Source organism: Parasteatoda tepidariorum, chromosome 11 (genome assembly GCF_982258835.1).
Source record: "Parasteatoda tepidariorum strain Cologne lab strain chromosome 11, Ptep-v5.0, whole genome shotgun sequence".
NCBI lineage: Eukaryota > Metazoa > Arthropoda > Arachnida > Araneae > Theridiidae > Parasteatoda > Parasteatoda tepidariorum.
In genome coordinates, this window is record NC_141765.1 from 17,193,706 (window position 1) to 17,210,477 (window position 16,772).

Below are 16,772 nucleotides of genomic sequence, written 5' to 3' on the forward strand. Positions count from 1 at the left end.
AAAAAAGTTTGTCAGGGTACCTGAAGAATTTTAAAAGAAAATAATAAAAATAAAGATAAAGCTTAGACATGTTGTAAACAGGGATGGTAAGTTTCTTCCGCAATGGAAAATACCACCAAGGAAGAAATAGGTTTCTTCCAACCCAAGTTGAAGAAATGGAAGAAACTCTTTTTCAAGCAAAAATGTATGAAATATTATAGCAATTTTTCATACAGTTTATAATTGTAATCTAGTTTTATGATTGCAATTTAGTCTAAAATAATGCCCATTTTCAAGCCTTTTAATATTATATTAAAAATGAAAGAAAACTAAAAAGCAATTTAAAAGAAAAAAAAATGAATTTAGGAGCTTAAAAAAAATTTAGTTCTTTAATATTTTACTTTAATGAGTATTAGTAATATAAAGAAAAATTTTATAATTATATAAAGAACTGTAAAAACACGAGAATCAAATACTGGTAGTACTACCAACTCACATACTATACATACAATGCACCATTACAATTAAGATATTAAATTTATAATTGCAAATAACATTAATTTCTAACTTTTTAACATAATATTTTGTAATCTAATGCTGTTTACTAAGTATAAATACTCTAACCAACTTTTAAACAATATGGCATATGGATTTTAAATTTTGCAAACTAAACTAAATAATAAGAAAATAGTTACTTTTTTTAATAAAAAAGTAGGTGTGAAAAACTTAACTTTCTAGTACTAAATATGTTGCATTGAATTTGCTTTAATTAAAGCTTATCGTTTAACAATTATATTAGTCATTTTTAGTTTCGTTCAATCCGTCCAGCTTCTTCTAGTTTTTCCAGTTTTTTCTAATATCCTGGAAGAAATAAGTTTCCTTCGGTAGAAATAAGTATCACACGTCTTTTAATAAGTCTTGTACTTACCTTAATTGTAAAATACAATAAATTATTGTATTGCTTGGGAAGTTGTTATTTTCAACATAAGAAGTAGGGCAAATTTTAATCACAATTTTTTTAACCTATATTTTAAAACAATGTTTAGCAATCGTTCTTTTTTTGTTAGAGAAACCTCTTATACATTGGATAACTTTTCTGCGATTAAACATGAATTTTACTTGATATAAGTACTTATAGCAGCAATACGTATTCTTCTACATTAACTTAAGCTCAATATAATATTATTAAATATACTTTTAACAAAGCAGTTTCGTAGTCTATATTTTGAAACTTTATTGCAATGTAATTTGTATTATAATATTTGTATTTTTAAATATAAATGCTTATAAGAAAAATGCACCAAGTATTCGCATCTTAGATGGTTTTAAGCACTATGATGATGAGTTAATAAAACTAAATTTCTTTTACTACACATAGTAACTTTTTTTTGAGAAACTGACGGAAATCATGTTTATAGTCATACAATTTAATCTTGTGTTTATTATCATAAAATTTTTTTTGAAGCATAATATATTGAATATTTTTTTAAAGATTTAATGAAATGCCATATGGTGAATTTAAGTTTCTCTCTACACGTTTTTACAAAAACGAAAAATACTTATGCGTGATGTCTAAGAAAAGTATAAGAAATAGCAGAAAATAAAATAAAATTAGGAAAACATATGATATCCTTTCCAACATACTCAAGAGAAAAAACTCGACACTATTAAAAGTTACTATTCATTATAAATGATTAGCAAAATTTAATTTCTTCCATATTGACAGTTTATATTATTAATATCGCTTTCATGTTCATCATGGTCAATTAAATGGTTTTCTTTTAAACTCTTTCGAAAAAAGCAACGTTTAAGTAACTCAATATCTTGCTCAAAAGAAATATTTAAAAAAAAATAAAACGGGAAAAAGCTTTGAATATTCCAAAAAATCTGTAAGTCTTTAAAAAATGCATCATTTTTGTGATATTTTTCTTTATGTAGATCTCTATGGAAGATAATCATTTAAATCAAACAATTATGTTCATATGTTTTCTTATTTTTACGACTCTAAACAGTGCAGCATGGGTTAATTTTTCAAATTTTAAAAAACAAGATCACTAAAGCTTTTCATTTCCACAAAACTGTAAAATTTTATCATGTAACATTTTAGGTCATTTTCATTTACAGCATAGAGGGCGCTGATTAAATATGGACAAAACATAATCTAGAAGTCATGAATGACTGTCCCAACAGTTATAAAAAGACGTTAAAAATGTTATTTCATTTTAAAACAAACTCTTCAAAACAAAATTAACAAAAGGAACTCATTTCGCTTTTGACAATTTCTTAAGTTATTTTTCTTGACTGGTGTAGTATTTAATATTCTTTCTGGCTAATTAACGTAATTCTAAATGAAAACTGAGAAAATTGCACGCATTCACAACACAGCGGTCTGTCGGGCTAAACATACAGAAAAATAGATATTCAATTTCATGACTCTTACAATTACATTTAATAATAAAGAGTTTATACGAAGAAGCAGGGTAAAAAATAGCATTAAGAAAAATTCATATGTTTCATTTCATCCTTCATATGTTCTGAGTTTCAATAACCAGTTACGCAGAATTTATTTTTTTCCCAGCTATTTATTTAAGCATGATTTATTATATTTTTTTCCATCTAAGAGAAGTTGACATTTAATATAGACCAAAGGCATCCAGATGAATCCTGTTTGATTAAATATAAGCCACATAAAAAAAGTTAACTCATTTTCAACAAATATAATAAAAAATAAAGAGAGCTGTATAAATATATTTTATGAAATCTAATACGATACCGGGAAAAACTTGCAGCAATATAAATGATTGTTTAGAAGGAAAATAAATTAACTTGCTTCATTTTTTTTTAATAAAAAAAATTCTGTTTACATTTTTCACTTGGTTTATCGGTACGTTTCATCTATTTTAAACTGTAAAAAAGTTTGAGAAAACAATCAATTTCTTGTGGTATTATGTTAGATGAGGTTGTGTAATGTTAGATGTAATCTTTCAGTTCTTCTGTTTTTAACAGACTAGCATTTAGTAATTTATCGGTATCCTCAATATCAAGTCAGAAAAGCACTCACTTTAGGGTTTTCAAATTAATACTCAAGTTAGGAAAAAAAACACAACAGAAACGGTATTAAAACCCGACGAATCACTTTTGAGGAAGACGGGATTAAAAACATTATAACCATTCTCATTGGCTGGAAAACCTTGAAGTTGTTTCCGTCATCTTTTATCTCCTACCAGGTTTCAATGTGTTAAAGGTCCCCTTTCTTGTTCATATTTCATCTGGTTTTAGTAAGGTTGTTTATTCTTAGATTTAATATTAAATTTTAACTCGTATATTTTTTTTGGGTTCATTTTTCTTTGGGATTCTAATATATATAATAATTGAAGTGTTTATAAAATTTCCTGTATAAACTAGTTAGCCAGTTAAACTAAAATAAAAGAACTAGTTAAACTAAAGTAATAAACCAGTTAAACTAAAGTAATAAAAACTATTTATCCATGGCATGCTGCTCTAATCTATACATGCTGTCCAATTTTAGAAGAAAGTATTATTGCTTTGAAAAAAGAAAATGTTTAACACTTTACTTACGGTGCACCATGTTGTACTATCACATGTGATCCACATGTTGTACCAGCCGTATGCAAAAGGTTAAATGAATGGAAACATTTACATATTTCAAAACAATAATACGTCGATAGAATTTATAAAAGTCATAGTAGCTGCGCAATTTGTATATAATAGGTTGACGTTAAGAATAAAATGTAAAATTATATCTTTTAAAATATAGAGTATGAATTTTTTCGATCATAATAATTTAAAATTACGCAACAATCTAAATATTATAGATACCACGTACAAACATTTACTGTTTCTTGTATTTAGCTTTCTGAATAAGTGGTCATAAGAGTAATAACAAACAACTGAACATAAATTTGATTTAAGCAATTAATCTTTTGAGAAATGCTTTTATTTTTTAATTAAAATAACATTTAATGTGAGTTATGATCCTATTTAAGTTTAATAAACTAAATTAACTCATATAAGTCGCAATCTCAAAATTTGCAAGTAAAATAGTAAAATATCTGTTAAACCTCAGCATAATAAATATATATATATATATATATATATATATATATATATATATATATATATATATATATATATATATATATATATATATATACCACATGATATAGAGAATAATAAATTTAACAGAGTTTTTCAATAAAGGCAAACAGCCAGGTAACTTTAACCTTCAAGGGTTTAAAAAGAAGAATTATTGAGAAGCAACTCATACAATTCAAAGAAGTTCGTAACACTTTGATTTATTATGTAAGTGTTTCGAACTTCTCTGATAGTAAATACTTCAATTCCGACAACAGAATTTTTTGATAACAATAGACATTCAATAAGTAACCGGATATTCTTCACATAGAAAACGTCTCGAATCTCAACAAAATGTAGTTATAATAGCAGTTATTTCTAAAACAAACTTCCAGCTTGATTCAGAATTTTAAATTTTTTGATTTATAATGCTCAGGGTACAACAATTTTCTTTTTAAGCCTGATATTATGCATCAACTTAAACAAGAAAAGAATCTCAAGATTTTTTTAAAAAAATCTAGAGAATATCTCAAGTAATTTGGCTTACTTCTTAAATCTATATTCTTCAGATTTTATTAAGAATATAGTCTGAATAAAATCTCAAGATAATCTGATTTTTTTAAATGCCTTATGTAAGCAAAATAAATTAAGATATTTATCTCTGGGATTCGAACTCCCGTTCAACTGATTTTACTATTTACAGATTGGCCCTCTCGGCTGAATCTGCATGGACCAGATTGATAGAACTAAGTGGCTTCATAAAGAGTTCATCATACACTTATTAAGATCAAATCCTTTCTTAATTTAATCTGAAGATTTCTAAATAATCAATAAGATAATAAGATTTAAGAAGATTAATCATAATTAAATTAAGATTTAAAGTTTTTTCAGAATAGATTCTATAATTTTCCTCAAAATCAGGCTTAAAAAGAGGGTCAAATACAGAAAATCTTGAGAATGAATTTGTAAAATTTTTGCAAAATATATTTAAAAAAGTGCGATAAATATCTTCAAAATTTGTTTTCTGTAGAAGACTTGAGAAATTAGCACACATGCAAATTTTCTTCATTTTTTCTTGAGGAACTAGTGCATATACATCTAAATTGAAAAATATATTGTATTTTATCTTAAAATCTAGTTTCTTTTATGCTATTTTTTATTCTTTGTTTTTATATATTTTTGGTAACGTTAAGTGCACCAAAAAATATGTATTTTCTAATAACTCAGAAAATAGTATAAGTTCAATATCATCAAGTTTATTATACTCTACTGTAGAAAGTTTAATCTTTTTAATCTATACTTTGTCCTTGGAAGTCAAATAAGTGAAAATTAACATATATGCCTATAAAAAAGAATTTTCCTTTTGAATGTTAAAGTCCTGTTTTATCTGAAGAATATTTGAAGACAAATTTCACTTTCTTTTGCTAATTCATAATGTATGTGAAGTGTTTTCAATAAATCTGTAAATATTTAAAAAAAAAAGTAAAATCTTCAAAATATGAGAAGAAATTCTTAAGAAAATAACTTCTTTTGAAGAAATTCTAAAGACATTTTAGTAAGGATGATTCAATTTCGTACCTTACCTTATATAAATTTCAGCAAATTTGCACGGTATTACGGCCAATATTTTGTTATTATAGCTTAAAAATAACTTTTAACCTTAAGCTTTTAACCACCAACCCGGTTACGTCCGATTCTTCTCTATATTTTTTTTCTTTCTATTATCTTGTTATCAATGTAGTGTGCATTAAAAAATGCCATGTTGGATGAATTTTATCTTAGTTTTAATTTTCAATATTTTTCATTCAACTGTCAGTTTTTATTAACGATAAATCTCTCTGATTTGACGATTTTTTAACTTTCCTACTCAGTTAATTTGCATAGCTTAAAAAATATTTTCCACGTCATTTAAATGAAGGGCTTACAGCAAATTTGATAGTGCCCAAGAAAGCATTTTATTTATTTTTTTGTAAAATTCATCACGTTTTTCATGTAGGCAATAAGAAGTTTCTGAATATTATAGTGCTACGCTATGGAAAGTTGTAAAGTATCTAGCTGGACGTCACTTTTGGAAAAAGTGTGTTTTATATTACTCCAAGCTTCTCAATTATAATATTATAATTAATAATATAAATAAATTTATTATAAAATGGAGAGTTTTCTCCGCATCAGTATCAAGAGTTCCATTTTAAATTGGCAACAATGTGTGACACCGTGTGAATGATATAAAAAGCTGCTTTTTTATGCAATTTTTCAATAAAAGTACTTCAATAAAAAATAAGTTTTTTCGTAACTTTTAATGCATTTTATTTTTATTATATATTTTTATTATGTTATTGTCTTTAATAATTCATTTTGGTATTCCAGTGCGAAAAATTACTTCTTTTCTAAAATGTTCTAGAAGACGATAACATTTTAAGCATATTTTCATTAAAAAAATTGATTATTTTATTCATTTTTTACCTTTTGCTATTCATAAAATGACTTTAATAAAAATATTCATTCAAAAAAGAGTGTTTTCTAAATAAAAAAAAATGTAAAATTAAATTCTTAAAATCCCACTGAAAATATGAGCACATTCGCTTAAAAAGTTTTTTTCATCAACGTTGTTTTTTAGAGGGTGTAAAATATATGTTAGTTTATATGCTTGAAATATTTGTTTCATTTCATAATTATTTTTTCAAATAATTTCAAAAAACTAAGTATGTATAGCGGGATATAATTTTAAGTTTAAAATTATAAATTCAATAATTTTCTAAGAGTTCAAATGCAATTTGAAAAGTCAAGAATCATTTAATATTCGAAGCACACGAGCTTTTTATGCTTTATTCACAAGCCTAATTAATTCAAAGATGTTATCATATTTGTATAGGAATACAATTCACCTCAGTTATTTATATAGTAATCAATGGCTTATAGAGGCAGAAAGTTGGTATATTCAAGCAACCTATTCAAAAAATTAATATAGTAATGAATAAAAAAAATGTTTCGTCATACTTGAGTGAATTTCATTCATTGTTAGAGTGCGGGCAGTAATGTGTTTCAAGGTAACTTCTCTCACCATATGATTAAAAAATAAGTTAGATGGCGACTTATTTTTTCACCAAACCATGATGACCAAACAAACAGCTGTAGAAAGTAGAATTCATTCAATATGTACATTATACCTATTAATCAAAGAATCTTGGTGTACCTAATCGCTATGGTACCTAAAAATTCATGTCTGGTGCTCGGTATTTAAGTACTTTTTTAACCAGTTTAGACTCAAAAGATCAAACTTTTTTTGCTCAAATACACTTGCAAAAACATCCTATTTTTCACAAAATATTATACTCAAATTTTTACAGAAACGCTTATTTAATGAGAGTGATTTACTTAATATTACTGTAAAAATTACGGTATATCAGTTTATTTGTTCCTTTGCATGTTCCGGTAAAAATGGATTCTACGGTAAAAATTACCGGCAGCCAGAGCGCCGGTATCTTTTATAGTAATTTGATCAGCAATTTTTTACATCGTTATACCTTCTGGACAGACATGAAATCTAAGAAAATGATTATGTAAAATCGAATTGACTTTGGGTTTGAACTGAAACTTTTTCTAGAAAGAGCAGTCGAATCTGAATTTTTTTTAAAAATTAAAATGTAAAATTTCTTTTTTTCATTAACGGGAAAAACTTGAAAATTAAATTAGAAAATTCGTACAGCGAAGTTAACATTTTTAGGACATATAAACTATTTATACGTAAGACTATGACACTATATGTCATTCACCTTTTTGAGCTCTACTTCATCCTTTTTTCATTTCTTTTTACATTTTGAAACTATTACTCGAATTTCGATGAAAATATGACAAAAATTTAAGCATCAAAAGTCATTTGAAATTGTGGAATTGGGGTCTCATGTTTATTAATGAAAACGTGACTGAGATAGATTTAAGAAATAAGTTTTAGAATATTTTACCTCTAAATAGTTTTTTTTTCTTTCATATAAATACTTTCTACGGAAGTCAAGTCGTAGAATGGTGCTAAACACTTAATGTTTGTGTCATTTTTTTTGCCGAAAATCGAAGTCTAATTTCTGCGTAATTTTACCCTCTTAAGATACATATTATAAATTTATTTCATCAATCTCAACCGTAAAACTAATATTTATATGCAAATGTCATTCTATAGAATAGTTACATTCACTTTCGATTTGAACAGTATTACTTTTTAGAAATGACACTAGAATCTCGAGATTTTTGGTAAGAGTAAGTCTAAGGTTATTTTATGAACTATTTTTGCTTACTCACACCACAAAACCAATATTTTTTTAGACAAATATTTTATTGAATATTTTTTAGGAAAGGTAGTTCTTCGGACTTAAGATTTGAACTGTAGTTTTTTCTTGAAAAGCAGTCGATTCTTCAGCAATTTTATGAAAATGGAGAGAAATTTTTATTGCTTCATTGAGTTTTTAAGAATTTAACTTAAAAATTTTTTCTTCAGGAAACGATATTTTTGTAATATTTAAATGAAAGTTATTCAGTAATATATATATATATATATATATATATATATATATATATATATATATATATATATATATATATATATATATATATATATATATATATATATATATATATATATATATTATTTAGAAATTTTTTACTTAATGTAAATATTATATACTTAAATTATTTAAAGTTAAATAGATAATTCGGAGCATTGAATTTTTTATTTTATTTTATCAAATATTTTTATTGGTTATAAAGACACGTATATGCATTTAGAACGTATAAGATGAAAAATAAATACTGAACATCCAAGAAAAATAATAGCATTTAGATTAAACGAAGGAAAGGGGTAGTTAAACAAAAGCTGGTTTTTACTTGCATTTTACTAATTTCATGAATGAAATCGTGTACATTTTTATTTATGTCAATTTTTATTTGAGTGATAAAATTAGGCCAAAAAATGAAAATTATTTAACGTAAAAAAAATTTTTTTTGGAGGGTAAATTAATTAATTTTTAAGAGCTATGCTGAAACCAGAATATTTCATGAAAGATAAAAATTATGCTTTTTAATGCAGTTTTTTTTTAAAAGATTAAATAAAAATGTGTTTTTCGTAAGAGTTTAGTGCATTTAATAATTGTAATCGATTGTCATCTCTAAAAAAATTACGATTCAAATAATACAAATTGTATATTATCAGTTTACTGAACGACTTTCATGGAAATATTATTTCAAATATGCATATGTATATAAAATAAACGTTTTCTTCGCATTGTTTACAAAACAGACTTTATTTTTACACAACTGATAAAGTATCGATTTGTAGAGAAAATAATTATCATTTGTATTTCAATGAAAGAGATAAGACATGAAGAAAAGAAAACAGAGCTTCATGACCGACTTTCAACGCATAGAAAGAAAGATAAGAGATGAACAAAATTGATTTAAGTGTTAAACAATTACATTAATGCTACTAAGTGATTAAATAATCGGACCACCTATAAATGTTTACTTCATCTGTGCTTTTGATATCTTACATTTCTTGATTCAAGAATTTTTTTTCTTTTTCTTTTTGAAAACTATATGTAGACAAGGCAAGTCTGGCAATCTAAACTTAAAAAAGGATAATGAATTATAATTTACGACTCGTGTTAATAAGACTACGTGTTAAATTTTTATTGTGTCGCTTAAGCTTTTTTGTCTCCAAAGTTTTTGAATAATAAAACTTTATATTATTAATATAGAAATACTGTGTACTTTAAATGTCCGTTTCCATTATGTCCATTGAGATAAAAAAAACTATGCACAATTTGGGGGAAATATTTTGGAGCACTTTTGAAATATAACAAATACTGTCGGAATATAACACTTCACCACAGAGGAAGGTGAAGCGGAAAACATCAAAACCTGTTTGATTGCCGGAAGAATAAAAACTTAGTTGAAAGGGTTTGAATAAATATGTTACAAGTTAAGTAAAATATTTTTTAAATTTACTTTTACGCCTAAATTTGTGCTCAAAATAATTTGTACACTATAAACTGGAACATAAATACGACATGAATGACCTGCCTTAAATATAAAATTGGATTTAAATTTTCTTCATCAATAAAATTTGAAAGCAATCGAATTTGAAAATCAAATTTAGCATACTTTTTCTGTAACATTGTGACTCGATTTGCACATTTGTTTTTTAAATTTTAAAAATATATTACTAAACAAATGTTTCTTGAACTCTTCTTTTTAAATTAACTAACATTTAAAAAATGAATAAATATAAAACTAAAACTGGCATTAAGATGTTGAAAATTTCTAAGAAATCTTTTCATTCATATAAAAATAGTCTAATACCTTGAACTTAAATTTAAAGAATTATAGCGTGACACGATAAGAAATTTCTCTAGAAAACTTAAGACATTCCACATGGTTAGATAAGATATAAAGAATGATTGAACAATTTTAGGACAAAGGAAACCAAAACTACCAGTCGTAAATTGTTGCTCATTTTTTTATGATATTCATATTATTGTGATGCTGAAAGCTCCTAAAGAATAAGAGCAAAAAAATCCTGCATTTTTTACATCATAAAAAGTACCTTTATCCTTTGTCTTTTAAAATATAATTAATTACACAATATGTAACTTTCCCCTGCTTAAGCTTTTTCCCTGCTTAAAATATTTTTATAAGAATAATATTTATGATAATTTGAAGTTTTAAAAAATATGTACATCACGAAGTTATTATGAATAAATTAAAAAAACAAGCTTAAGATTTGACAAAATGGAGATTTGAGAAAGAGATGTGAAAAGATGAATGAGTCTCGAAAAAAACAAGAATTTAAAAAATAAAATGTATAACTTTAAAATAATCGTATTTTAAATTCTTTATTCTATGTTCATTCAAACTATTTTTCTTACTTTAAAATACATTGCTTTTCTTAGAATTGGTTTATATTTTTATTTTTGGTAATTTAGTGAACCGATTATTTCAAGTTTTGTAGCGGGTGTAATTTTTAAATGTTTTATACGTTAGTTAAATTTTTGATACCTTATAATTAAGAGAAATGTGGATTATTGTTAACTCATCCCTTGATGAGAAATGATATAAAAAGTCTTGTCAGACACTAGTGATGAAAGTAAGTGAGCATTTTCTAGTGTTAGCTACAGCTTCAGTTTTTTTAAAGTCACATTCATACGATTTCGGAATGGAAAAAAAGATATTTGTTTTACAATTATATTATGTTAGTAAACAGGTAAATTGTATGAATAATTGAATTACCAATTTTAATCTTGTATGAAATAAGAGAACATGATCCAGAAATAGGGGAAATGTCTTCTAATGAGTTTACTAATAGATAAAAAATTCAATACAAAGAATTTCTGATTTCCGAGATTAGTTATATAAATAGGACCAAAAATATAGATTTTAATATTATGGCACTTTCGACTTTTCTTCTGGTAAAGTTATCGATTGTATTTTTTACTAAACTGCCATTTCTCCTTACATTCAAGGTTTCTAACTCTTACAAACATTAGAAAAATTTTTTTAAAAAAATGTGTTTTTGTTTCTAGATTCTTAACTTCTTAACTTAATTATCAATAAGCAATTAATTATTTAGTGAATCCTAAGAAAAACACAATTCTCAAACCATTAAAATTACAAGGAAAGTACTCTAATGTTATCAGTGTATAATGAAGAATATTGAAACTAAAGGGTGGTTTAAAGTAGAAATTCGTTTGGAATGAATCTAAAGATTACATTGAAATATAAAGATTAATAGATTGAAGTATAAAGATTACACTGGGGAACAAGTTTTTGATTGCATTTATATAACTACTTGATCTTGCCTAATTAGTTTGTAGGGATTTCAAAACTAAAATAAGTGTTGCTCCTAAGTCTACAGAATTTTTTAAGAGGACATTTTTAGTCTATTTTTTGTAGAAATGTACAAGTTCAAAAGCGTTATATATGATGGGGTTGAGTAAATGTTGCGACGAAGTTTTAGTTTATCAGCGATGCGGAAGTATCTAAGATATGTTAAAAAATCTTATGCAACGGAATTTTTTTTTTTATTCCCCAGTGTTTTATCAATGATTTAAGAAAATACACTATTACGACTTAATGCATTAGTAGAAAATTTATTACAATTATAAGAAAATGCATTATCCTTTTATATTATCTTTAATTTTTATTATCGACGCACTTGGATTTTATAAATATAAAAAGGAAGACATAGTGAGCAATCGTACTATTAATAGGATATTTAATTGCCAGATCTAATAACCGCCCTATCGTTTAGTTTATGATAGTATGGGTATTTACTACTACTTTCCACTACTTTCAGACTTATGACAGAAAAATTTCGTCAAAGAGTAAGCTGTTAGAAAGTAAAATTATCCTTCAACTTTTGATAAATAAAATAAGGGACAAAAAATGCTTCAATATTCGCCAAATCTTATTCTTTCAGAACAAGTGCCTTTCTATGAGAATTCTAGTAAAAACTTAAAAACATAAAGTAATAACTGATAAATTTTTAAAACAGTTAAAATAGCATACAAATTTCGATGTTACATTGGCGAATCATCATCAGAAAAATGGCGAATAAAAGGATTTTTTTCCTTCCTCGTCGCCATGTTTCTGCATTGTGGGAAAAAAGAATCTCGCTGCTTTCTATTTTGTATTGAAGATGTTTTTTTCTGAAGATAAAATTCTAATGTACAGTGCACAAAAAATAAATAAATAAACGTAAATGAAACACCCGGAAAAACTTTTGATCTAATAATCAGACCTTTACGTTCTAGGACTCAATCTTAATGGTTTAAGTGGGTGACTTTTACTATGTTAATTAGTAGGCGCAGACAAAATTTTACGTTACGAAATCAGACGCAAAAATGTACTTTCTCTGAATAGATGTGACTTCTTTTCAACGAATTATAATTTCTGTTTTGACCCCTAAAATACATTCTGGTAAATGTGATCCCATTAGTTTTGTCAGGAAAATGGTCCAAAGTTTGGACCCTTTAATGTTAATTTTACTTTATGCGAATTTCTCTTTATTTCGAGAACATTTTAAGCAAAATGAAAATATTTGAACACACAATTATTTAATTCGCTTTTTAAAAAATAATTCCAAGTAAAAAATAATTTTTAACAATTATTTATCATTTTTTATTACTGCATTTAATGAAGGTCGAATAATTTTTGAATTGCAAGGTATAGAAATTTTCACACGATTTTAAACAACGCAATTTAATGCGGCAAAAATCAAAATTTGAACAACATCTGTCCTATAGTTCCTGAAAAATCAAATTATGAAAAAGCCATATTTTTAAAATTCGATTGCTCAGGAGCTATTCTATAGAATTCGGTCAAATTTTTTTTTTACATAAAATTATGTTCTTTAAAATGATGTTAAAATGTGTATACATTGCAATTAAAAAATCTTTCAACTATTATTAAATAAAGTAGTAAAAAATAATAAATAATAATAAAAAATTATTAAGAATGATTTTTTTGCGTGCATTCATCTTTGGATAAACAAATTTTATAACTGTACGCAGACTTTTTTAAATTCACCTAAAAAGTTCTAGAAATATGAAAAAGTACGCAAGAAATTAAATTAACAATAAGGGGTATAAACTTTGAATCTCTCTCTTAGTCAAACTATTGGGACTATACTTCCCAGATTGTGGCTACCCCCTATTTCTCGGGGGTTAGAAATCCGAATCCGTCGAAAAAAGTTATGTTTATTCAGAGAAAGTACGTTTTCGAGTCTGATTTCGAAACTTAAAATATCGTCTGCGCTAACTAATTAGCACATTTGAGAGCACCCCCTCGAACCATTAAGATTCAGTCCTTGTACGTGATCATTACATCAGAAGTTATTCAGGGTGTTTCCTATATTTTTTTGAGCACTGTACAATCGAAATTTATATGCTCTTTAGCTATTTTAATATTATATTTGTGTTTATTTCCAAATCATCATTATAAAGTTTAATTCTTCTTATTAATGAGTGTATAAACAAAGGAACATCTGAAAAATACATTTTGAAACTCATAATTTATTCTTAATCGATCACTTCAACGAAAAGATAATTGTTGTTGCTCATATTAGTATCCCGGTTTTCTTAGTTTTGTTTATGAACTATAAATAACCTAAAAGCAACAGCATGGTTCGGGGCCTTTTTCTAAGATCTATAAGGCAGGGAGATAACATGTAAGCTTTCACAACAATATGACATGATAACGGGCCTTGAGAAGTTAGGCGGTGAACTTGTTTTTCAGCTTTATCACTTTGTGTGTGGACTAGTGTAGAACAGTATTGGAATTTCAATATTGCAATATAACGTCAGAAAATATCGAAATATTGTGATATATTGCGACGTATTTCAAATTCTATGATTTTACAATAATTTTATAATAAACTATATTTTCCTTATCCAAATGAAATTTAACAAAACTCACTGTAATATTATATTCGATAATTCTCGTTACCAATAACATTCACGATATTAACCTATTCAGTATTAATCGTTGCTGACAATAATTATGATATAATAGTAAACAATATTTAATGTTGTCTATAATAAATATAATATTATCGAATTAGATATTTATCGTTGTCAAAAATCACCACGATATTACCGTGTTTGATAATTATTGCACATTATTACATATAAAATTCGTAACGTAATCATATTTTTTATTTTCAGTTATTGATAATTATCGCACGTACGAAATATATCTCATTAATGAAAATATGTCATCATTAATCGTGATATTTAAAAAAAAATTATATTTTGTGAATGGTCAGGTATAGCCGCGAGTTTCTTTTCATTTTTACCTTTGTATGTTGCGACCACAGAAACTGAAAAATATATTCAAGACTATAATGAAGTTTCATTATCACTCGAATAATTGTGGTTATTTTCAAAACGAATAACAGAATATTAATAAACGATACAACTTTTATTTTCACAAGGATTTGATCATTTTATTTTTATTTGAAAAGTTTTGCCATTATTTTGAACGTGAAGTATGAAATTTATTTCATGTTTAAGTGCACTAATTTATTGAGTTAAGAAGTTGCAGTAAAAAGAGACGCAACATTATTTCTGATTTTAATAAATACTACAAATCATTTATAATTCATAAATATGAAATCAAATCAATTTTTACTACTCTTAAATACGAAAAAGAAAGAGCGAAAAAGAGGAAAGTAATCACTTTCTTATAATTTGTTATGTCATTTAACTCTTAATTTTTTGTTAAAAAATTTCATTCCTGAAAGTTTTGTTTTGCTTCAAAAGTTCATTTTTGGTTTCGGTTTAAAACTTAAACAGGTTTATTTTTAACTGGCTTTTTTCGATTAGAAAATTTAAAACGAACTATCTTTTGCTACTTATGTCAAACATTTTAATATTTATACTTAAGTAATAATGATGCTTAAATAGTACAGATCAGTTTTTTCATACTATTGTCTATTATTAACGCATTTTCGATTTTTGACAGAAATTTATTAAAATATTTAAATTTCCGAATTTTCACAGGAAGTTTTTAAAATTATACTTTGTTTAAAACTGTTATAAAAAGCAGGGTGCGTTCAAAATATCAACCTTGGTTTTAGCTCTTTTTCGGTTTTGGTTCAACAATTAAACAGATCTATTTTTACCGAGGTTCTTTTGTATTGAAAATTCAAAAGAAATCAACTCTATTTTTTCATTTAAAGCAAATCTGCAATAATAATATTTAATGAGTTTTAATATTTATCTAGTAAAGATACATACATTATTAATGTATGTTCATTTTCATCTCATAAACATCAATTTACACTCATCTAATTAACAGAGATTTTTTAATGTAATTAAAATTAAATTTCCGATTTTTGATAGAAAGTTTTAAATTTTTTACTTTGTTGAAAATAATTGTCAAAAAATAGTTTAAGCTTTCACTTGCAGTTTTCTTTTGATGCATACATTTTTAAATCGTAATTTTGATTATTTTTTTTTAATTTGGTAATAGATGTAATATACATAATTAGGTATAGATGTAATAAATAAATTTAATTATTATAGTTTTTTTTTAAATATTTGTTTATGCAAGTTTATTTGGAGCTGAAAAGTTTAATTCCAGGTTTTTAATTTATTATAAAATTAATTACATAAATAAAAGATTAATTTTTAAATGCTATAATTGGTTTGTAACTATTTACAGAGTGAAAAATACATTAAAGCAAATTAAAGTGCCATAAATATGTAAATTGGTATGATTATCTTACCAAGCTACAGATCCAGTTTATAATCCAAGATAGAAGAAACTCATTCACATGCATCAAGTTATTCATAACGTGAAATCAAAACTCAGAGGGTGTGGCATAGGACTTACTGAAACACGATATGGGAAAAAAAGGTTAAAAAAAATAATAAAAACATTCCATGAAAGTCAATTTTGTGGACCCTCGTGACCAACGCGCGTGTTTTCTAAAGAGTTAATGCTTAACTTTCTCTTGTATAAAAGTTTTGGCGAGCAGGGTTACTGTACTTTCCGAAAGTTTGGCGGACCGTTTCTTTTTTTCCTCTCCCAAATATATCACAGAAGAATACGTCATCCTTTCTGTAGCCCCCGTCTTTGTTCGTCTCGACGCTTTATTCCAGATATGAGATATGTAATGACTTAACATGCTGTGTCACTAACATTTTATC

General features: G+C 25.7%; 1 protein-coding gene across 1 annotated transcript in view; it reads right to left on the reverse strand.

The window, feature by feature from the left end:
* The window catches only part of LOC107451015 (proton channel OtopLc), a 51,025-nt gene extending 34,285 nt beyond the window's left edge, over window positions 1-16,740 (reverse strand). The window contains exon 1 of the mRNA XM_016066969.5: window positions 16,349-16,740. The gene's annotated coding sequence lies outside the window, so the exon portion shown is untranslated. The remainder of the gene's footprint in view (window positions 1-16,348) is intronic.
* Between the last annotated feature and the right edge of the window lie 32 nt (window positions 16,741-16,772).